The sequence below is a fragment of the Eubalaena glacialis genome, chromosome 15 (assembly GCF_028564815.1).
Source record: "Eubalaena glacialis isolate mEubGla1 chromosome 15, mEubGla1.1.hap2.+ XY, whole genome shotgun sequence".
In the NCBI taxonomy this organism is placed as follows: Eukaryota; Metazoa; Chordata; class Mammalia; order Artiodactyla; family Balaenidae; genus Eubalaena; species Eubalaena glacialis.
Genome location: NC_083730.1, coordinates 65377147 through 65401532, shown reverse-complemented (window position 1 = coordinate 65401532; position 24386 = coordinate 65377147). Strand labels below are relative to the sequence as shown.

The following is a 24386-nucleotide window of genomic DNA, read 5'->3' as shown; positions in this document are numbered from 1 at the left end:
TGGACAGCTGCTGGCCTATCATAATCACCCCCAAGCGAGTCGCCAGAAAAACTGTAGAGAACAAGGCACAGCAGATCCAGGGAAAGAGGGGGAAACTGCTGATTAAATGCCGGGCTGAATCCACAGACCCCAGATGACCTGCGAGCAGCCGGCCCCCCTCCCAAGCGCCAAGCTCGCGAAGGTAACCAAGCACTGGCAAGCGGCCTTCTGCAGGAACCATCCACAACACAGTATTACAGGAAGTTCAAGAAGAAAGCCCACAAAGAAAAACCCCAGCAGATGGGGTCCCCTCTTGTGTTGTCACACAATTTACTAAGCGGACCCCTCTCCTCCCTCTGCCCGTCCTCTTCAATCCTGCCAACACCTCCCTCTCCCGACACTCACCATGCTTCCAAAATGGTTTTCCCGAGTTAAATGAACTTTACCTCATGCTCTATTGCAAAAGCTCTTAACCTTTCTGGAGGTCAAAATCTTACCGAGAATCCCATCAAAGCCCTGGCGTTCTCTGCATGAACAGGCACAATTTCCAGGAATTCACATATGTCCTGGGTCCCATGGGGGTTAAAAGCCTCTGTCCCAGTGGTTGCCTCCTTCCATTTCCTTCCTGCATTGAATCTGAGAAACACTGGGCAACCGACCTCCATCTGTAAGAATTATGTAACTCTAACAAATGTCAAGAATCCTTAAGGACTCCTTTTGAAGGGGTGGCCCATCGAACCCACTGGTATTAAGGCTCGAAGGGGAGGCCATCTCACAGAGACTCAGGAGGCCCAGCCAGCCAGACACGCAGCAGCCTTGGAGGACGCCCTCCCAGATCACGACCCCCGTGGCCGGCACCTGCCCTCGCACGTGCACCGGTGTGACTTTGTGGGGATTGCTGAGGCTCCGTCTGCTACAGCTGGCATCCGCAGCCACAGGCACATCCTCACAAGAGCCTGACCTTGGTGATCACATTCACACGTGAGCGCCGTTCACCCGGGTGACACCCGCCGGGGCGGACGGGCAGGAAGACAGATAGGCGCTGCCCCCACCCCACGGGCTGCAGGAGCCGCCTCACCCACACACACAGATCGAGCCCACGAAGCCAAATTTTTGAGCTGCTGCTGAGAATCCCATAAAAAGCAATGCTATTTCTAACCTCCCGCACCATGGAAAAATACACACGCCACCAAGCAACCCAGAATCTCTGAAAGATTTATTTTTATACTCTCCCCCATGCCCCCCACCTTTACCTCCCCGACAAAATTTTTAGGTGGAAAATTTGCTAGCTTTTTAGCAGTTTAACGCTGTGCTAGGCACTGACTGATGAAGTTGCTGTGTTTCAGTTTAAAGCGAAACATAAAGGTGTTTTTCTAATACAACTCTGAATGTCTACTTAATAACAAAATAATACAGTCTAACAATACAAGGACAGCATCCAACACACAGGCAGAGAAAATTCCCAAGTTCCCAGGCCACAGGCAGAAACAGCAGAGGTAACAAGATTCTCTTCCCAGCCTCTAGAAGTGGTGTCCTGCCTGCTGGCCTTCCTCTTTGCATTGCTGGGTTTTCCTAACTCAAACACGACACATGGCATCCCTGATGCCCTTGCTGAGTTCCAATTTTTCTCAGTGCTACTCTTAACCTTAAAGTGGAAGAATGAGGGAAAAGCAGTGAGATGGGGCTTAGATCTGAGTCCCCTGACGCTGCACAGACATGGGGTGGGCAGGAGGAAGGGAGGAGGAGAAAAGAGAGGAAGCAGGAGGTGGAAGGGCCTGAATGAGGCCTAGAGAACCCAGAATCTCTATCACAAGCCAAGAGGGACCCTGGAACTAGTCTACGTGGGATCTGTCCCAGGACCCCTCCCACTGGGAACCTTTGTGTCACTTCCTTGATGACAACCTGGAAGGCCAGAGAGGCACCAACCCACCACTGCCCAGCTTCTCACACAGCCAGGATGTCTTGGTGCAGCCTCTGAATGACCCCAACCTAACTGTAAGGCAGAGTTTAAATCCTCCTTCAGGTTAGGGAATTCCCAGCACAAACCTTTCATGGCTTAATCGACTTTACTGGACACTGGCAAAAATACATCTGGAGAAAATAAGCATTCCTGTAGACAATGTAGACAGCAGAGACCTACACTCAGAGGTGATGCGTCTTCCAACACTACTGATCCTCTGTGATGTACCTTGAAAGTTTAAATTTAACACAAAGAGAGAAGTTCAGGTCAGGTTGCATCATCTGCATCTACGGTTATTTTTTGACTGCTAGAGCATCTCCCCACTGGGACCACAGGTCTCACAATGCAGGACTCCCACTTTGCTCCCCGGTCCTCATCATCCATTTCAGATCCCGTAAGGACCTTGAAGGAAACCAAAAAAAGAGATGGGACTTTCCCCATCTGAACCTTTCTCACCTGTGCTGAGAGCCAACCAGGTCTAAATCTCACAAAGAGGACAGGAAAAGGTGCAAAAAGCTCGAATTAATGGTTTGTTTACCTCCATCCCAGCAGCTTTGTGCTCAGCCAGGGCACCGGCACTCCACCCACCTGACTCCAGCAAGATGCCCCATGAAATTACTCAGCAAACCTCCTGCAAGAGGACAGAAAGCTCCACCCCTGCTCTCTTCCTCTGATCCAGCCAGCCATGGTCCTTGGGTAACAGCTGGCATTTGGATGGAAAACAATAACTGACATTTCATCAAGCTCCTACTACGCATTGAATGCTGAGTTAGGCATCTTCACAATAATTCCACAAAACAATTACTATCCTACTCAAAGATGAGGAAACCTGAGACTCAGAGGAGGTTAGGACTTGCCAGAGTAACAAAGTGAGTAAAAGCACAGAATTCGAGCCAAAGGCCACGTTTCCAAATATACCTTACAGATGTGATAAGGCAAAGAGGGACCTGTCTTCAGATTTATCAAGGAGGTCAAAATTTTGAAACACATTTAATAACAACCTAGACATGGGGACCCAACCTGATTTTAAAACCAAGTCCAAAAAAGTCCACTGTACAGTAAGACAGGCACATTCTGCAGTTAACAAAAAGCCCAAAATTCCTTGGGCCTTCCCATCCCAGCAGACAGAGCAGGGTGGTAATGCCTCCAGTCTGTCCTATCAGCATGCAGGAATGTCTCCCGGGGTCCAGCTGTGAGCTTTAAGGGACAGAATTTTACAAGTTACAGAACAAATATAAATTCCAGGACAATCAGCTGTAAGAACCTATCTTACAGGTGTGAAAGCTCTTACAACACCTCAGAACCCAAGTATGCGCCTGGAAATGACCTGCACTGCACCAGGTGACATGCAGTTCTGCAGAAAGGAATCTGTTCTTAACCGCTGTTACGTTCAGAAGGAGCAATGCACTTTACTTTTAATTTAAAATCCATATACAGTAATGTAGTCAAGAAAAAGTTTTCCATTACCAATTCTGAAAGTTGCTTAAAATAGATGACAGAATGAGGTAACTCCATATATGGGAGAGAATAGGGTAGTTATGTAATTTGCAAGATTTCTACTTCTGTCAAAATTCTGCAAATCAAGCTGCATAGTCCTTAGGGGCAGAGTCCAGTGGTGCGTTCAGTTACCCAGTAAAATTCTACATGAAGACAATTCCAGTTTTTGGTGGGCAAAGTCAAAGAGGACTACATCTGAGATGATGATGAGAAACCACGCTGTGCCCACACTCTCTCTGGCTCTGGTGGAGACAAGGTGCCACCTCCCGCTTCGAGATGGTGGTGGGTATGCCAATTTATGGAAGAAAAATGGCGCACCTCAGCAATACCATGTCTGGGAAGGTAAGGGATTCTCAAACATCATGCTGTCCTATCAAGTTATGAAGAACCACGTGAACGAAAATTGTTTCATCAGTTACCGACCACTGGCGAGGCGTGCGGCCTGAGTGCCCCCCATGGAAGCTTACCACCCACCCTGTGAGAGCCTACTGAATGGGCTCCACGTTTGCAGATCCCTGATTGTGAAATCCACTCAGGAAAGAACTACATAGGAACTGCACCCAACAGTGACTCAGAGTGTCTGTTAAGTACGGCATGGTTCTGAGCACCTACAATTTCAGGAAGCTTCCAACCTGTGAAAAGTCCACATAAGTTCAAGGGTCTGTGTGCCTTAGTGAGGAAGCACATTAAATCCCTCGTGATTCTCCAACTGCCTCATCTATTTCCAACAACCACCATGAATAAAAAGGCTTGGGTAAGCTCTGAAAGCCTCCAGGGGGATCTCCATCAATCACTTCCTCTGACAAAAGTCTCACTGAACTCCTCCTAGTTAGCAGGCACTGTTTCGAGCCCTGGAGGAAAAAACAAGTGGGAGGTAGGGACATTCTTGCCCTTATAAAGCTTACATTCTAGTAAGGAATACGGCATAAGCAATGAGACATGCCTGGCACATTAAAAATTTAGGAGAGGGACTTCCCTGGTGGTGCAGTGGTTAAGAACCCGCCTGCCAACGCAGGGGACATGGGTTCGAGCCCTGGCCCGGGAAGATCCAACATGCCGCGTAGCAATTAAGTCCGTGCGCCACAACTACTGAGCCTGCGCTCTAGAGCCCGCAAGCCACAACTACTGAGCCCGTGTGCCGCAACTACTGAAGCCCACGCACCTAGAGCCCGTGTTCCACAACAAGAGAAGCCACTGCAATGAGAAGCCAGCACACCACAACAAGGAGTAGCCCCCACTCGCCACAACTAGAGAAAGCCCGCGTGCAGCAACGAAGACCCAACACAGCCAAAAATAATAAATAAAGAAAATAAATAAATTTTTTAAAAATTTAGGGGAAAAGAACCTTATGTTGTATAGAATTTTTTTACTTTGCTGAAGACTCTCATATATTTCTTCATTTGATGTTCTCCACAGCCTGGCAATTAGGCAGGACAGGAATCACTAAAATACTTAAGAGTTGACAAAACAGAGGCAAAGAGAGGTGAAGAGACATGCTAAAGGGTAAAGCTGGGCAGGCAAGCTGAGGCAGGTAGGATGCTCCTGGTACCACCCCCCGCCAGGCACCTTCACTAACTGTCCCCCACTGGGGCTGGCTCTGAATTGGGCTTTGGGTCTGAGGATGCCCAGAGGTGACCAAAACACGTGTGTCATCTAATCTTCTACTTCCAGATACCCTGAAATTTATACCCCAGGCCACTTACACCCCACCCTTCAAAAAGAAACACACAGGAACACAAACACAGCAAATTAGGAGGTCATCGCCCCCCTACAGTACAGATCACGTGTGCTACCGACACACAGAGAGGAAAACCTGCTCACTTGCTGTTACAACAGCCAGGAGAGAGAGAGGCTGACATCCGTTCAGTGTGCGCTACATGCCAGGTGCTGTATGAAGCATGGTGGCTCATCACGTCCCACGGCAATCCCATGATTATTCCCATTTTATGAAGTTGGAAACCAAGCAGAACAAAAAATTTAGAATGAGAAAGAATCCCATTTCTCACCAATCTTAAACGTTTTTAAACATCTGGGTATTAAATGCTCAGGCTCAGCAATAAATAGAAATTGATTAGCAAGATTATTTTCCTTCAATATTCTAGTAAATCTAGAAATATGTATTTTATATACATTCACAGCCCACTATGAATACACTTGGGTATTAAACAAAAAAGAAAAGTCACATTTAATCTGATATCATGCAACTTTCCTCCAATCAGAAAAAGTTACATTGGGAAGATAGTTTTTGCACCTAGGAGTTGGGACCACCTTCTTGAGAGGGACACAATCTCAGAACAGTCAGTGCTGCGACAAGCTCTGCTTCACAAACATTATCAAAGAGAAGAGTCTCAAGCTCTACTCACCTTTTAAGCTGATACGAAAACTGACACGAGTTCCTGAAAACGGTCCAATCAGGAGATGGCACTTTGATGTTACAGATACAGAGCTTGAAGTGCTGAAAGGAAAAATAAAGAATTCCAGTGAACCATTTCTTGGTTTCTTTAAGTGTACCATCCCCTTCTCCAAGTTCTGAAAAATACTTGAGGACTGTCACAATAAAAGGCACAGGTACCAAAATGAATAAAATAAGCATCATATAATAAACAGAAGAGAGAAGACCCCCAGCACACAATCTGGGTATGGGGTATAACTGAACTGGGGATAAATTCTCCAGCAGCCACAGGGCCACCAGGTTCTCAGCTTCCAATCAAAGGACACACACTTGTTCCTTCAAAGTCACAGGCTTTTTCTTCAACAAGGGGTCATGAACATATAATTGACAATGTCTTTATTGGATTAGGGATTTTTAAAATTATAGACATCCTAAATATGGCTGTGTCTTAAGAACCCAAAGTATCTGTCGACCACATGGATCCACCGATCCTTAACTATAAAGAGAGGCAGGCCCAGCAGCACTTTTTCCTCCCCTGAAACACATGTTTGATTTTGTGGGAACAACAGTGACCCCTGCTTAGTGAAGACCCAGCTAAGGTGATAACTTCCGTGATTGTGTCTGCTAGGCTATCTTAACCCCTGCCCTCCACCCTGTTGGTAGGACGTCCTCCCGACTGTCTGGTTCCAGTTCACACAATCTGTCACCAGCATCCTCCTCTCAGCCTGATGAGTATGCTGTCCTTCTCGCCACTGCAGGTCATGTCAGGTGACCGCCTCATGCCTGACAAAGCAGTTCCAGGTAAACTCAGTTGGCTCTGCCTCAGATGGCACAAGCACCTCTCAGCATCTAGCTGGCCAATGTGCAGGATTACACTCTGGTCCAAGGGTGAATAAGCCACCATCTGTCTAGCTCGTGTGCTGCAATGTACTCTCCAGGAGACTTGCCCCCCGAAGCATGTTCCTGCCATATGTCACTCCTGAGTGATCAGCCAATGCTAAGACAGCCAGATAAAAAATGACTGCATCTAGCCAGAGGACCCTGTGAGATTCCTGTGGACGTCCACCCCAAACACATGAGCCAAACACCCCACTGTTTTTATGTAACTCCTTCCTACCAATGTTGTGAACCTACAGACATTACTTTGTCCTCCTGCCTTTTACCTATACTGAGAGAAGAAAACAACCCACTTCTGACTTTCCGGATGATAGTTTTATTCCTCAACTGGGACTACTCTCATCAGTCTTCCTGGGATTCAAATGCTGATTTCTAGGGAACAGAAGTCAGTGGAATAACCAGAAATGTATGTGGTGGATAGAATTCTAAGGTGACCCCCAGTGGGGCCACACCTTTGCATAATTCCCTCCTCTTGAGCGCAGGCAGAACCAAAAGAACATGAAAAAAGTAATGGGATGAACCAAAAGAACATGACAAAAGTAATGGGATGCCATTCCCTTGATCAGGTTACGCTATGTAAGACTCCACGTCAGCCTACTAGAAAGTGAGGGACTCCTTTTCTGGCTTTGAAGAAGTGAGCGGCCATGTCTGAAGGGCCCATGAGGGGGCCACACGGCAAGGAATTGCAGGGGCCTCTAGGAGCCAAGAACAGTTCCCAGCTGACAGTAGCAAGGAAACAGGGACATCAGACCTACAGCTACAAGGAACTGAATTCTGCCCACTTAAATGAGCTTAGAAGTGGATTCTTCCCCCACTCACACCTCCAGAAGAGAACACAACTGGGCTGAGAGCTAGTCTGCAGCCTTCTGAGATCCTGAGCAGAGAACCAACTAAGCCATTCCCACACTCCCAACCCATGGAAACTGTAAAATAATATGTGGGTGTTGGTTTAAGCTATTAAGTTTTTGGTCATTTGTTTTGCAGCAATAGTAAATAAATTTAATTTGGCAATTAATTAAATATAGGAGTATATAAAACACATATGTTTATATTAAATGCACACACAACTAACACATCAAAACAGCCCTCCCTACCTGCCTCATCCATCCATAAGCAAAAACTCATTTCTCCTACTTGACTATGAGCTCCTTGTGGGCAAGAACCAACATCACCATGACCCTGGCATCACCAAGACTGTGAAGAGTATGTGGCACGTGGGATGCCCTTAATATATTTTTTTAAATAAGCCAAATTAAAAGAGTTATGATTTGCCAATCACTGGTTACTGCAATAAGGCCAAAGCAATAGAATTTGTGCAATCCTTCAAAGCAGAGCTCAGAGCTTCAAAATTAATTTCAAAATAGGTCGAAGATACTAAGCCTCATATTCTACCCCCAAATGATGAATGGACAGTTTCTCCGGGACTGGTTATGTCATTTTATCTGTGAACCTGAGTCACTGCTTAGAAATTTTGCTCCGCAGTTACCGCTTTTGCCAAATATCCTTGCCCCTTCTTGGGCATTTAGCTATCAGCTGAAGGTTAAAAACAAAAAAATTCCCTAAGAAAATTTCCAAAGTAAGAATGTGTGAATCACTCTTTTTAATAAATTTATTTTTATTTATTTATTTTTGGCTGCGTTGGGTTTCCATTGCTGTGCGCTGGCTTTCTCTAGTTGCGGTGAGCGGGGACTACTCCTCGTTGCCGTGTGCGGGCTTCTCACTGCGGTGGCTTCTCTTGTTGCGGAGCACGGGCTCTAGGTGCACAGGCTTCAGCAGTTGTGGCGCGCGGGCTTCAGCAGTTGTGGCTCGCGGGCTCTAGAGTGCAGGCTCAGTAGTTGTGGCACACTGGCTTAGTTGCTCCGCGGCATGTGGGATCTTCCCAGACCAAGGCCTAAACCGGTATCCCCTGCAATGGCAGGCGGATTCTTAACCTCTGCGCCACCAGGGAAGCCCATGTGAATCACTTTTAATTTTCCATTTGTATTGATAATTCATTCTCAACCAAAATGGAAAAACCTGTGTAGGTCAAACGCCCTGACTCTAATTCTGAAACAAAATGCTAACGTCAACTTCATGACAACCTATTTCAAAAGTTCTTTAAGATTTTTTATTTTTAAACTGCTGATCTGTAACTCTTTTAAGCAAGATTTTATTTAAGCTCTGCTTAAAATAAAAGTTGAATACATAAATCATCCAGTTTCTGCTATCCTCGAGAGATAAATTATTGGTTTTTTAATTACAAAGAATATTGCAACTCAAGTTGTGTCTATTTTAGATGTCAAAAGAACTAGTATAATAAAAGTGAGATTTTAAAATATTCAAATCAGTTAAATTACTGAAGGGAGTACAAAATAAAAACTCCATTCATTACAGAAGCACATCATACTCTCTTAAAATCTATATTCAAGATCTTATTATAAAAAAATCTTATTATGTATTCCTACTCCCTCATAAATCACTCAGTAAACCTGAACATTATCTCCAACGTTTATCCCTTGGTACTCAGCCTCTCAGGCAGCAGAATGCTGACACTCAAGCCAAGAAAAACTAAAAACACCAGTTCCATGACATATGAGGCAGAGAATTTCAATAAACTCACCACTTCTCAGCATAATTTTAACTCTCTTGGGCCCATCTCTATGTGTGAAAATAGCCAATGACCCACAGCACGGAACTGGAGGGGTCACTGAGCGACCCCTCCCCAGGCAGAGGAAGAAACAGGCCCAGAGGACAGAACCCACCCAGTTCCCTCCACCCTCAGCTCTAGTAAGTACAGGCCTTTTCCATCACCTCACAAAGCACAGCTCCACACAAAGCCCAATGCTTCAGAGAAAGAAGGCTGCGCAAGAATATTATGCCCACACCCAAAAAACTAAGCCTTTGGAAGAGCGGTTCACTCAGGAGAATTAGTAAGCACGGGCGCTCACACAAGGTGCTGGCGGTGGTCCTCCTGTACCACGCCCCGTGCTCCGAGCACCTGCGGATGGTCCTGCGGGGCTGAGGATGTCGCCAGCCCCAAACCGCCTCCTGAAAACCACCCCCTGACCCGTTTCCAGCAGTCAGTGGCTGCAGCTGGGGAGCCGGTGAGAAGCAGGGCGAGAAGCGGCGGGGCGCTGGCATCCCTGCAGAGGAGCACACGGACAGGGCCCCTCGCACGGGAGGCGCCCACACGAGGGGCAGAAGGCTGAACTCACGGGGGAAGTGAGGCACGATCCTTCTTAACCCTCACAACCTCCTCGCTTTCTCTAAGGTAACAGAATACTGAGATTGGGAGAGAAGCCCGGCCGCGGATCCCGAGTCCCAGGAGGAGGGGCCCCTGAGAACACGCCGTCCCCGGGGACAAGGGAAGGGTCTCCACCATGGGCGGCCGGTCTGTGGGACGGGGACGAGCACGAAGCCGTAGGTGTGGACTTCAGTTACAGAGAGACGAGGGAAACAGAAGGCCTCTCCTACCTAAACTGTCGCGGAACACTGAGGCGGCCCGCGGCGTGGCGCGGCACGGCACGAACGGACGCAGGACCAGGCGCAGGCCGCATCCAGTCCTCCGACCACGCAAGGGTCGTTTTCTCCCTGGGGCCAAGTTGTTCCAGAGCAAATGGACCGGGGTGGTGCCGGCCTCCCGGGAGCCAAGCCGAGCCCAGGGCAGCCCCTGCACAGGCCGGGCCCACAGCCGGAGCTGCCTCCAGAAAAAGGTCGGGCCATCTCAGAGCAAACGGCCGGTCATCTGAGGCGAAACCGCACAGGATGGTGTCCTGTCTCTGTTCCGCTCTGGACCGACTGCCTCGAGCTGTTCAGAAGCTCCATCGCCCAACCTTACCCAGGCCAGAACCACCTGTTAGGGAACCAGGCCATGGCCGCCAGGTAAACGCTGCACTGCGAAGCCACACCATGGCCGACATGGCAGCCGAGCCGCGCTTCTGAGGCGCGCGCAAGCACGCAAACTCACGCCCGCCCGCAGCGGAGCGCGCACACGGGGGCGCGCACGCATTTGCGCACATGCAGCAGGGGCTTAAAAGCCCTTAGGGCGGAGGCGTCCAGATCCCAAAAGCGATACGTAAACGGTCCGAAGCCAGAAGAACAAAAGTTTTCAGCAAAGCTAGAAAGAGCACCTTAAGGAAACATCAAAAAACATGCCGGTTTCCTTTAAGTGACGTTCTGGTCCAAGGGGGTTAGCTTCCTGCTTACAACTGACCCTTGAACAACAGGGGTTTGAGCGGCAGGTCCCCTCAAATGCGGGTTTTTTCCAGCTTCCACTTTACAAATCTTTAAGGTCACTAAGTGTGGGGGAAAGTCTGTGTTGGAGTAGAGGTCACAGCGTGAGGAATCAAAAGGAGGGTCCGAGTCCTGATTCCACCCAAACTGTTCCTTTTCCTGCCCTTGGCCCGTCACCCGTCCATCCCTTTGTTTCGGGGGCAGTTCGCGGGTTGGCGCCCCAACCCCAGAAGCTTGATTTCCAAACTCAAGTGAAGAAGAAAGGCAAAGCCCGACGCCTCCACAAAAGATCACCAAGCACTTGAACGGAAGTGTGACGAGGACCGCAGGACGTCAAGGTCCTCTGATCTGGAGCCGTGCTGTCTGGTGTCCGGGCCTCCTGGAAGGGCCTCTCGTCCAGCTGTCCTCTGTACAAGAGGCCTTGCACACATCCAAATGCAGATGCTGTGGACCACGTGGGCGGGCCAGAGTCCTGACCCCCAAAGGCTGGGGCCACATCAGGCTCAACCCAGGCTGGGGAAGCAGCGGCGTTTTGAAGACCCCTTATGTCCCAAACTTCCTGCAACACGCTCTCAGAAAATAAGGAAAACCTAGATTGTCATTTCCCTGAAAACCCAAAATGTAACAGGGGAAGCAGGACAGACACAAGCAAGCCTGTGCTGTCATAATAAAATGTCAAGACCGGTTTTCATAAGCCAGAGGTAAAAACTGTCCTCCATTTTTTACCGACCCCTGTTAATAGTTAACATCCAAAACAAACCCAGTTCTTGGTAGAGAGCTGTTCCTATGAGCCGGGTCCCTGGTCCTGGGAGGGAGGGGATGCTCAACACCAGGAAGACACGGGAGGCAGGAAGCAGCAACCCGAGCGCGTCCAAAGCCACCCGAACCCCTGGACCAGCATCAGGCAGGCAGGTGCACAAGCGCCAGATGCGACTCAGCCCCACTCCCACCCCCGGGCACCTGCGGGTGGAGGCGGCCGGGCCGTGGAGGCGCCCGTGCGGGCGGGGTGAGCGGGCGCATCCCCGCAAGGCTGGAAGGAGGCCAGGGGTTGACAGGGGGGTCTTGGGGGGAGGTTCCGGAACAAGGACAGGTGCTGAGCAGAGTGGACGAGGACGAGGGTACCGGAGATGAAGTCGGAGAGGCCGTGGGCCCGGGGCTCGTACGCAGTCATAGGGACTGGCTTTGACTGGAGAGGAAGGAGGAGCCGTCATTCCACAAGGGCTTCCACACCTCAACACCCGGGCCCTGGGCCAGATGCTGAGGCCACGGGAAGAGGCAAAATCAGGCTCTTCCACCCTCAGTGGCGGCTACGGTCTCCATTCAGTGGGCTGAGTAGTGGGGGCCTGGGAGCCAGCGTCCTGTCGGCTCCTCTCTACCCTTTACTCACACAGATGCTGAGCCTTCACCATAGCAACCAGAGATACAGGAGGTCCTAAAGGTGTCCAAACCAGCATGAAGCAAATTAAGTTCAAGATCATTTTAGTCTTGACTATACCTCACTGAATTCTAAATATTTAAGTCTATCAACGATAGTATGAGAGGTCTGTATTAACTACAAAGGTTTGAAAATCATAACATCCTATTTCCCAACATTTCTGAACAGCAAAATGTTTACTGTTCACTGATATCTAGATACGAATTTGTCATTTTAGTAAATTGAGCCAATAATAAACATATATGCTTGGTCTTTCTCCTTCATTAAACTACATAGACTATATCTTGTAATACTTCCTCCATAACCCCTCCATAATATTAGTCACGTTGTACTTTCATTTTTAATGCAATATATGTGTGCATGTATATGCATACATACCTATATACACATGCATAATATATAAACACACATGCATATATATGTATATACATACACATACACTGAGTTGTAATAGTAAATATTTATATATACTTACCACATGTATAGCTTAAAAGTTTCTGAAAATACTCAGCCTTACTATGTGACCTACATTCTATCTTCCATTGCAAGTCACTTTTTTTAATTGCTGGTTGTGAACTAATAAAATGAGTTCATGACCTGCCAATTAGTTGGGACAGGTAGTTCTCAAACCCTGGTCTGGGCACTTAAATAACTAAGGCACTTAATTTATGACTATTGATGAATTAATAACCCCATGTTCATCACAACATCAGCTGTCCCCTCCTGTCCCCCCTACCCTCCCAACCCACAGAGAAGAGCAAACTCCAGTCTACCAGGAAAACTTTAGGGTGTCCTGAAGGACCATCCTTCACAGCACAGCCCTGCAGACTAACCAGAAAGCAGAAAGGAGCCAAACAGAAGTCACCCATCTGTATGATCTGTGCATAAGCTCTTCACATAAAGTCTGGGATCCAGTATCCTGAAATAACTTAATGAAAACACATTCTACTGCTAAAGGATCTTTGCCTTTGGCTTTCAATGCTTCGATAAACTTGTAAATGGTCATTAAAATAGGCCCAGCATGGGCACTACTTTGTACCCTAGAGCAGGACAGATTCAGACTCAGCTGGTCTGCAGTGAGCCCCAAGAATCTGCATTTCTTACAAGCTCCCAGGGGTCCCACCGCGGTGACCCAGTAACAAAGCACTAGACAGCCCTGGTCGTTGGCAGGTCAAGATCCCCCCTTAGCCCCCTAATAATATGTGTTCATTGCACAGTGGACCCCTCAGCAGAGAGCACCTGCTTGAAGGCAGGTATTCAGGTGACACCCACAGCATGTTCATGTTGGCTTCAGGTGACGGGAGCGCCACTGGTGGTGATGGAAGGGCCACCTGGCCAGAGTGGAGGTCAGCACCCAGGTGAGGGAGTGAAAGAATGCAGGGCCAGGCCCAGTGCAGAAACCTATAAACCGCCCAAGGATGAAAAGAGACATCTGTTTGGAAGTAACTCAGACACAACGACTCGGATACACTACACGTGAGCCACGTTCCATCAGATGGGCTCGCGAGAGCTGCAGCAGCTGGAAAACGTATGCTGATGATGAAACCATTGTTCAAAGAAACGTCCATCTACCCCATTTTATGTGAAAGAAATACAGATGCTCCCAATACTCCCATGTTAATCAATCATTTTAATTGAAAATAGATACATGGTTCTACTACCTCATTAGAGGTCAAGTTCGTTAGAGGTCAACGTCTGGTGGTAAAGACTGGTTGGTCATCAGCCAATTGCTTATATTCCATTAGGTCACAGTTTTTTCTTAAAAAATTACCACACTCCTCTTCATTTTAGACTATTCTTAGAAAATATTTCCCAACATTTTCTCCATGAGATCATCAAAAAATAACTATTGAAGTTGAAATTCTACCCACTTGGAAGCAACTATTAACCAACTAGAGCCTGGACATACTGTTCTACATGCTACTGAATTAATAAGGGTAAAAATAAAATTCCAGAAAACCTACACAATTCAGCCTTCTCTTATTTGAGGCCATGGAGTCTTTCCTCTTTCTTGCGGGTTTCATTAAACTAAGCACAGGACACTGTAAACTGATTTGCTAGTTTCCATACTTGCTGCCAAATTTCCACTTCTGCAAAACCGATTTCAACCAGAAAAAAAAGTAAAGCTAATCTTCTAGTTCTTCACATGGTCCAATTTATTCAGAATGTGGGGTAAAAAGTTGGAAGAAAGGAAATCAATCGTTGGCAAATAATGCAAATGTTAATTTATTACCTTTATTATTTTAATCACTACATTGTCTCAGATCATTTCCTCCTCTGAGTTCTGGAAAGCTTTAAAAACATGAACACTGCCAAACAATGACCTTGTTATAAGCCAAAGTTCAGTTATTTTAAGGAATTTACTACCTTTTAGCTGAAGGAGTTCTCCTGAAAATCCTTCCAAACCACTAACTTTGTTAAGAATTTATACAGGTTTACAATATAATACTGCATAGCTTCTAAACATTTTAGAGTTTTACTCCGTGCATTACTTTAGCCTTTAACAAAGCAGTACAAGCTAAGATTAATGACATAGGTGAGGGGAGGGGAGATAGGGAAAGCAGGAAGTGACTTTAGCACAGCAACGCTAGTTACAGAGAATCAAGCCAAGGGCAGGATGCGATGTGTGCGGGATGCTTCAGCTGCGACGTACCAGAAGGAAGAGTAGTTTTGAAAGCATAACATTTTGCATCCACTGACTTATCAAAATATCTCCCTTCCTCAGCGTCTTCAACAGTAAACTCAGATAAGCACCAAGTTTTCAGATCCTCAGATGAAATTAAATCCACTTAGCCAGAACCCAAACAGCTGAGAAATTCAAATAATTGGAATTTTTGTGAGAAGGAAAATCATTACAACCACAAGACCTTAACACACAAAACGACTGGCCAACTTCCCAGTTACAGTGGCTGCCAGGACCAGGAGGGAGAGGGGAGAGGAAGGGAGGGCCAAGCCAAGAGCAGAAAGCCAGAGGAAAGGGACCAGATGCCCCCATTTGGAGGAAACTGAGGCATAAGGAGAGGAACAGACTGAGGGGAAAGGCCAGGAGTCAGCCCTGTCTGCAACCATCCTCAGAGGCACAAAATATCCTGCCACTGACGAAGAAGATGACAGAAATCATTGTGACGCTGTGGGCTCAGCTTGAAAAGCACGAGAATGAAAAGTCTGGTGAAAGAATGCCCTGGTCTGCACGAGACTTAAACCCAAACTCAGAAAGGACAGTTAGTTTACATCCATTAATCCCATACTTCACCACCTCCCTCTTCCCTTTGACATCCATAAATTTTTTACAATCTGCCATACATAAAATAGGTAAGCAACAAGGATTTACTGTATAGCACAGGGAATTGTAGCCACCGTCTTGTAACAACCTATAATGGAATATAACCTACAAAAAAAACCACAAAAACAAAACCGAAGCACTGTGCTGTATATCTGAAACTAACGCAATATTGTAAATCACCTATACTTTAATGAAAAAAAACAAAACAAAAAACTGACAGTTAGTGACTCACAATCCAAAGCAAGCCACTACCTGGTCCCCAGCACAGCCGCTGGACACTGCTGCTCACACAGGTGTGGCCCCAACCTCCCGAGAGCTGACAGACAACGAGGATGAACGATGAACGGGGACGAGGCTGAGCGGCACCCACGTCTGAAGGGAGGGTGGCTGGTCTCAAGCTACAAGGCAACAGGAGCCAGGTCTGAGCGCAGGGAAGCATCCCAGGCATGCGAGCTGCACAGGTTGTTTTTAGAAAGTGAATTATCATGCGTAGGCTGCCCCTGGAAACCTCCACAATTCCTGAGAAAACCGTCCTTGTTCTTCTCAAAGCCCACCACGTGTGAAGGGGGACTGGTGCCGCTGCTTCCAAACAAGCGAGACAGACCACCTTCTGGTGACTGTAGTGCTGCAGGCCTGTGTGTGCGTACATGCGCGCACGCGCGCGTGCACACACACATGCCTCCAGGGGCTGCAAGTAGTTTCCAAAAGTAACAAACATTTCTTTGATAATTTAAAAGTTCATGACTCTACATGATCGCATGCAGAAGCTGTTTCAAATACACTTAATTATTGGGGTCTTTTTGCAAATACGGGTGTAACTGAAGACGACGACTCAATTTCAGAAGTCATCTCCGTAACTCAGACTTGCAGTCCAAGGAGCTTCTACCAGCCTCCTGCTTGCCACAGGCACCCTGCTGATTGCGGCCAAGACCTTGGCCAGGACTCAGGAGATGAGGTTATTCCATGTGCAAGAGGATTTATTGGGCAGTAAGCACAGAAGATTTTCAATCTCACTGGAACAGAACAATTGCAGTCTTAGATTTGCTCTTACTCAGAATTCCGTTCATGTCAATTCTACAACCAAGTCAGTAACTCCCACTCTTTGGGGCTGGGATGAAACTGTAGCTAATGCCAGAAGGCAACCCCAAGGAGGGAGGGGCCAGGAGCCCTGCAGGACCTCCGGGCTGAGTGTGCTTTAAAGCAGCTCCCTGCCTTCCATGTACAAACTGTGGCCAGCTACCATCTCAATGTGAACATCACTTCCGCAGCTTTCCTTTGATCTAAGACCATTGTTTGGCAATTAAAAAACAACTCATTCTCAGCCACGCCCAGCAGAAGCCCAGACCTGGAGTCTGCAGCCACCGCAGACCCTCAGAATTCTTCCGGCCTCTGGACACAGCAGCATCACGCAGGAAAGAAAAGAAAAGGCTAAAGCAGGAGTGTGTGGCCTTCCTCAATTTGTGGCATGCACTCATCCCCCAGACTATCTAAGAAGAATAAAGCAAATGTCCTGCCCTCAGGGAGCCCACAGTCTGCTTGGGAGTCTCCAGCCTCCAGCCAGCAGCAGGAAGATTTAACACTTTGTAGCAAAATGGCCTTTTATGCTTCTGGGTCCAAAGGGACCCAGAAGGGGGTGGGGTCCGGGCAAGTGCTACTGGCTCCGGCCCAGACCGCTTCTCCTAGGCACTGTCTCAGCTCCCCTGAGTCAGAATCTCTAGGAACCTGCATTTCAACAAGCTCCCCAGATAATTCGTAAACATACCGACATGTGGAAAACAGAGGTCTAAACCCAAATTAAACTGACCTGTGTGAGGGAGGGAGAGAGGCAGCTTAGCAGTCAGAGGCAGGAGGAGATGCAGGGCTCGGGGCAGCTGAGTGAGGACTGACACCGAGCCACCCCGCCTGGGTGACCGCAGGATCCACGAAAGACCGAGGAAGCGACTGGGGAGGGGGGAGTTCACATCCTGGGTACACACTCATCCCCAAATGACTGATGGAGGCCCTCTTACCTTTCCTGGTGATGTAACTGCTCTGGAAAAACAGAGAAGAGGGCTGCCCTGCCCTGAGTGTCTGGAGCAGCTCCTTCCTGCTACACATTCAGCAGCTGAAGATGAGCCCAGAGGAGCACGCTCCTCTCCGGGCGACATGCAGCTGCACAGCCAAGGAGGGTGGCCTCCAGGCAGAGGGGCCAGGAAGGGTGTGGTCTGTTGGGTGGCGCTAGAGAAACAGGGTGCCACAGGCTGCAGAGGGAGAGAGGCCCAGAGAAAGAGCCATAAGCCAGGCCACTGTGACCGCATGGTCAGCTGTGTGTCGTTCTGGGGGTCCCAGACCAGGAGCATCAGCTTCCCTGGGGAACACGTGAAAACAAAGTCTCAAGCTCCACTCCCCACCTGCCAGTTCAGAAACTCTGCATTTTAAGGAGCCCTCCAGGTGATTCTGACACACACTGAAATCTGAGATCCTTTCGCTAAAGCACATAAAGGACACTCAGGGAGGGGAGAGAAAAACCAGAGGTCAAAGGCACAGTGGTCTTGGGACTTCCCTGGTGGCGCAGTGGTTAAAAATCTGCCTGCCAATACAGGGGACACGGGTTCAAGCCCTGGTCTGGGAAGATCCCACATGCCGTGGAGCAACTAAGCCCGCGCCACAACAACTGAGCCTGCACTCTAGAGCCCACAAGCCACAACTACTGAAGCCTGAGTGCCACAACTACTGAAGCCCACGCGCCTAGAGCCCTGCTCCCAACAAGAGAAGCCACCGCAGTGAGAAGCCCGCGCATCGCAACAAAGAATAGCCCCCGCTCGCCACAACTAGAGAAAGCCCACGCACAGCAACAAAGACCCAACGCAGCCAAAAATTAATTAATTAATTAATTAATTAATTAATTAAAAAAAAAAAAAAGGCACAGCGGTCTGTCCCGAGGCTGTTGCGAAAGTCCAAGCAAGAAACACTGGGACTCGAAGGCAGTAACTACGAGTAAGAATGGAAATGGTCAGGTGAAAAAATACTCAGAAGTAAAACCACAGGACTTGGTGACATGGAGATAGACTAGACGTGCAGGGAGGAGGGGGCAGAGCCTGGCTAGGGTACCCAGCTTTAGGTCAGGTAAAAGAAAAGAGAGCTTTTATGTCATTGCACAGACAAGTCCTGCCAACGTCTGCCTCAACTTTGAAACACTCAAGTCTGTTACAAGCCACCTTGGGATCCTCCAGATTCAGGAAGACTGTACTTTAAATGCTTTTATACAACAGCACAGGTGTGAAACGCACTCAGGTGTCTTCTCCAGCTACATTCTCCAGCAAGGATCTCGAGAAGCTTTATAAACAGAAATCAATCCAGATTCAGTCTCGGAAGAAGAGAAAGGCTACAGAACTTCACACAATCCAAGCGTAGCCACTTGCAGAGAAAAGTAGGAAACAATGCTTGACACTCACCCTAATTCTGAATAGAAAGGAAACAGCACAGTGTCTAATATAAAACACATGTTAAAGGCTTCTCTGCCCAAGAATGTCATTTACCCAAGTTATTGGGCTCAGGATATGTATGAAAAACGTCCATTCTTAATTAGCTACACTCATGAAGGGCACTGTGTAACTGAACAATGGCAAATACTTCAAAAATCATTCATTTCTGGCTTTATGTTTTTACACTTATCATTAAATTTGGGTGTGTCTAATGTTCTGAATATTCTCTTTTTGAAGAGGAGCAAGGCCCACTCTGAGGATGTGACTCCAGGGAGCTGGGAAGCCATCCAGTCTCCAGGCCGCATCCTTCCCTCGGCAGCTTAGCTGGGAGCAGCAGGACCATCAGGCCTGCCTCCTCCTCGCCGTGCCCGCCATGCTGAGCCGCAGTACGCCTGGCTGGAGCCCCACTATCTGTGAGCACAGCCATCCACGAAGAGAGTTCACAGGGCCGTCAGGGAGCCAGAGAAGGAATGGGGAGGGCAAGCCGTCCAGCCCAGAAGAGGAGGCTCACTGGGGCCTCAGTGGTGCCTACAAACGGCTGTGGGGCCCACGTGGAAGGAAAGCCAACCTGCTCTGAATCACAGGCACGTTTCAACCCATCTGCACTGGCCTTGAAGGGGCTGTGTTCGAGGTGATGAGCTCCCCGTCGGCAGGGAGGTTCCAGCCATGGGCTGGAGGGCTCCTTTTAGTCAAGTGACAGGACAGAGGGACGTCACACTGATAGTGCAGGTGACCACTCCTGTCCATGAGACAGAAGGTCAAAAAAGACAAGGCAAGTCCTGGAGAGAAAGACGTCTTTGCGGAGGGAAGGAAATCGTGGGAGAAAGAAGAGCAGCAACAAATAATCGGCCGAGTCCAAGATGCTACACGGAGCATCTCACCATTTGCCACTATTGTCATGTGCCCCCTTCACCCCAAACACGAACAAATTTGTGTTTGTGTAACAAGTTTGTGTAAAACCACTACTACTCAGCCATTCGTCAAGCAGATTTGAGAAAGATTTGCCAAGGGCTCTAATCCATGTTAGCCATTTATGACCAAGCCAGGGTCCTGGGCAAAGAAGAGCTGGGGACGTGCCCTGTTCACAGACATCCAGGGGCGTCAGCCAGGAGAACACGTTTGCTGTTGTGCTCAAAAGAAGCTGAGGCAGCAAAGACACATCTACCAGCTGTGGCACAGGGGCCGCTCAACGGCCAAACAATGACCTTCAATAAAAATCAGCATGTGCTCTTAGGAGGTTATTCAAAAATAAAGTATAGCCTTTTCTCTTAGAGGGGAAGATGGAGTGAATGCCCCCTGAGTTGTGTGAACAGCACAGACAGACAGGCAGGATAAGTAGACAGAAATAGATATAAACAACAGATAAAGATGATAGAGATGATTGATAGATAAACAGACAGGAGGTGGATATAAATAGATGATAAAGATGACTTAGATATAAAATCAGAAAACAAGCTAAAGAAACAACGGGAAGAAAATGAATCAAAAGTGTATAACAATGTAGGACACACTTAACAGAACATTCTAAGGCTTGTGGTTCCTTTTACTTAGTGCCTCTCTAAGAGCTACAACTGTGGGACGTTTCAGTATTAAGGTTCCTTTTACCCAAAAGTCAATTAGAAATTAGGAAGTCATCACAAACTATGCAAATTCACCTTTCATTGAAGGAGGTGTTATGGGATTGTACAAGCACTCCGGGAAAACAACACCCTCCAAAACCAGAGCACATTTCAGGAACACACGGTCATCCTGATCTGAGGATAATATGACAAACTGCAACCCCCCTGCCCCAGGGGTCACTTGTCCGTGTCTAGGGGTGAACAGCGGCAGACCTGCCCTTTCTGCACAAAATTGTGAGTCTCCTTCAGAGGGCATTTTCTGGGACCTTGTTTTACAAGAGGTTAAAAGGCCAGTGGTTCTGACCCAATCCTTTCTCTGCCTCCTTTGAACACTATCATATCCAGCTAAGGAAAGAGGAAATACGCCTCCGGACAGACTGAACCACGGTCTTAGTAACAGGCTAGAAAGAAATATTATTGGCCTAAATACTGAATTGATGAACAACAAATTTATCAACTGCAAACTTCTATAAGGTGTAATCAGATCACAAAAGCTTTTAAGGGACCTGGTAAAAGAAAGGAAAGGCAATTGTGAGAAAGAATTTAACCTTCAGGGCGCCCGCAACAGAGTCCATACCCTGAACTTCCCTCTAGTCATGTTTAAACATTTGTGTAAAGTCAGACAGAGGAAGACAAATACTATATGATCTCACTTATATGTGGAATGTAAAAAAATACAACAAACTAGTGCATATGACAAACAAAGAAGCAGGCTCACAGATATAGAGAACAGACTAGTGATTGGTTACCAGCTTGGGAGGGGGGCAACACAGGGGTGGGGGAGTGGGAGGTACAAACTATTGGGTATAAGACAGGCTACAAGGATGTATTGTACAACACCGGGAATATAGCCAATGTTTTTTATAATAACTGTAAATGGAGTGTAACCTTTAAAAATTGTATAAAAATTTTAAAAATTAAAAAGAAAGATGGGTTTCGGACAATGGAATTTCTTTTCTGAATATTAAGTAAACAACAAGGAATAGAAGCAGACACTGGAGCTCTCACATCTTTTCAGCTGCTACCTGGCCAACGTATGTGTGCTAACTTTTACTCGTTATCATCTGTCAAAACTGCCACCAGCCCTGGAGCAGGGTTTCCCAGCCTCGGCAGTACTAACATCTGGGGCTGGATAATTCCTTGTTGTGGGTGTGTCCTGTGCACTGTAGGATGTTTGCAGGCTCCCTGGTCTCTACCCACCAGATGCCAGGAGCACTTCCCGCCTACCAGTTACGACAACCAAAGATGTCCTCCTGACACGGGGAGGCAAAATCGCCTCCAGTTGAGAACCTGTGTTATAAAGCCTCCAGAGCCACAAAAAGCACCCCTCATGATGGTTAGTTTCTCACCATTCGAGGCCCCAGGCTGCACTCTGGACCCCAGGACGTTAACTTGCAGATGCCTGCCATGAACAGGTGGGTGGGTCAGGGCAAATCCACCACCATGAGTGGCACCTTCTACCAAAGGCCAGTCTAACACACGCGACCATAAAGGAACAAAGGCAGGCGTGGGGTTCCTCTCTGGCCGTCAGAAGAAGGGCTGCATCTCAAACGCATGCCTTCACACCGGGCTTCTGGGGACCGCTAAAAGGGAGATTTTCAAAACAGTCCTTTTCCACAGGAGCCAGGCCTCTTCACTCTTTACCATTCAATTCACTAGGCCTCGAGGCCTGGGGCCTGGCCCCTGGCCGGCAGGTCACCCCTACCCCACCCCCAGCTCCCCGTTGCTCCTGCACTTAGCAGCAGCACCTTTAACTGGAAATGATTTGTGACAGCTCATAAACAGCTCTGAACACAAACCATTGTCAAAGGAGGTATTAACAAATTTGCACTTCTGAGCTCCCACACAGGCAATTTTCTCATCATTCTGACAAGAGAAACGTTTAAGGAAAGCGCAACAAACAGTTCTGAGATCTATGGGCAAGGTTTTCCAAATAAGCGCACCAACACTCGTCAAACAGCTATTGCATTTCAGCAATTTCCTCTCACCCCAGCAGGTGCAGCTAAGACACAGGTGCCGACACCTGGGCAGTCCCCCTCCTGACCCTTCCCGTAGAAGAGAGAGGGCTCCCTCCTGCGTGCCAGCACCCATTCCGGCTCACCAGGCTCAAAGCATCTGTGGCTACCAGGCCACCAGAGATACCGTGGGGTCCCTGCTCACAGCAGCCCTACAGACCCGCTGGCATCCAGGGGATTTAAGCCTGGATCCCTGGGGTGATGCTGCCCCAAAGCAGGACTTGCCTCACTCAACCCCTCCAGTCCCCGGGACCGTTAGGAGGCAGATTCTGACCGTGGGTAGGGGTGGGGACCAATGTGCATTTCTAATCAGTGACTCAGATAACAGAGGCGGGAAAGGGGCCTGAATTTAAAAGAGGAGCGATTTCTACTCCCAACACAGAGAGGCCCCACCTCAAATAGAGAAGGAGGTTCCAGAGGAAGGAAGCAGACTTAGATCCACCCAGCTTCCCGCTGCTGTTCGGGGCGCTTCCCGGATCTGTGTCCTGTTGACACATAACTGCTGCTCTAATTCCAACAGCCCGCAAGGCTCTGGAGCTGTGCGGGAACACGGCGCCCTTTTCCTGGACTTGAGACTGTGACAGCCTCCTCTCCCTCGGCCCGACATCACCCAGAGGCCCCGTGAGTCCTAAGACAAGACATTGCTGTCCCCAAGCCTGGACCGGCTCCTTCCACAGAGCCCTGGGGGCCAACCAGGACCATGCATGCACGAGTGCACACAAACAAACATGCACACACACATGCCTGCACACGCGCACCTGCGCGCCCTCCCGGCTCCTCTCCCGCAGCACAACCTGCAACACTCAGACAAGCTCCGGCCTCCAGGCCTTTGCACAGAGCTCCCTCGGCCTAGAATCTTCCCAAATGCCACCTGGGCCGCTCAGGGGTCCCTGCTCAAATGCCACCTCACTGAGGAGGCCTGCCCTGACCCCTAGCCACGGAAACCCACCTTATGTTTAACAGTGGAGCTTTTGAAGTTAAAAGAATCAGGGGGGGGCTTCCCTGGTGGCGCAGTGGTTGGGAATCTGCCTGCCAATGCAGGGGACGCGGGTTCGAGCCCTGGTCTGGGAGGATCCCACATGCCGCGGAGCAGCTAGGCCCGTGAGCCACAATAGCTGAGCCTGCGCGTCTGGAGCTTGGGCTCCGCAGCAGGAGAGGCCGCGACGGTGAGAGGCCCGCGCACCGCGATGAAGAGTGGCCCCCCGCTTGCCGCAACTAGAGAAAGCCCTCGCACAGAGACGAATACCCAACACAGCCATAAATAAATAAATAAAAATAATTCCTTACTATTTAAAAAAAAAAAAAAAAAAGAATCAGGGGGTTTTCTTCTAAATGTTCTGTTCTCATCTCGTTACCTGTGAGCATGTTTGCTGGTTCAGGTCACTCTGGCTAGAGTAGCGCACGTCCTATTCCATCCCAGCCACGAATGGAAAGACAATTCTGGACGTGGCTGCGAGAGCAAACTCCACGGCTGGAGTTCTAGGCCCAGCTCTGCCCCAGGCAGCCGAGCGGCCCCCAAGCAGCCCGGCCCTATCTGCACCCGGCCTCCCTCTTCTGTGCCCGGGAGACCCTCCCCACACCCCCTGCCAGTCTCCCCACTGCGGCCAAGAGAAAACAGTTCATCATCCACTGT

The 24386-nt window shown here is 48.5% G+C and overlaps 1 protein-coding gene across 1 annotated transcript in view; it reads right to left on the bottom strand.

The window, feature by feature from the left end:
- LDLRAD4 (low density lipoprotein receptor class A domain containing 4) overlaps positions 1 to 24386 on the bottom strand; it is a 297449-nt gene that overhangs the window by 248111 nt on the left and 24952 nt on the right. The window contains 1 exon segment of the mRNA XM_061170466.1: positions 5800 to 5891. The gene's annotated coding sequence lies outside the window, so the exon portion shown is untranslated.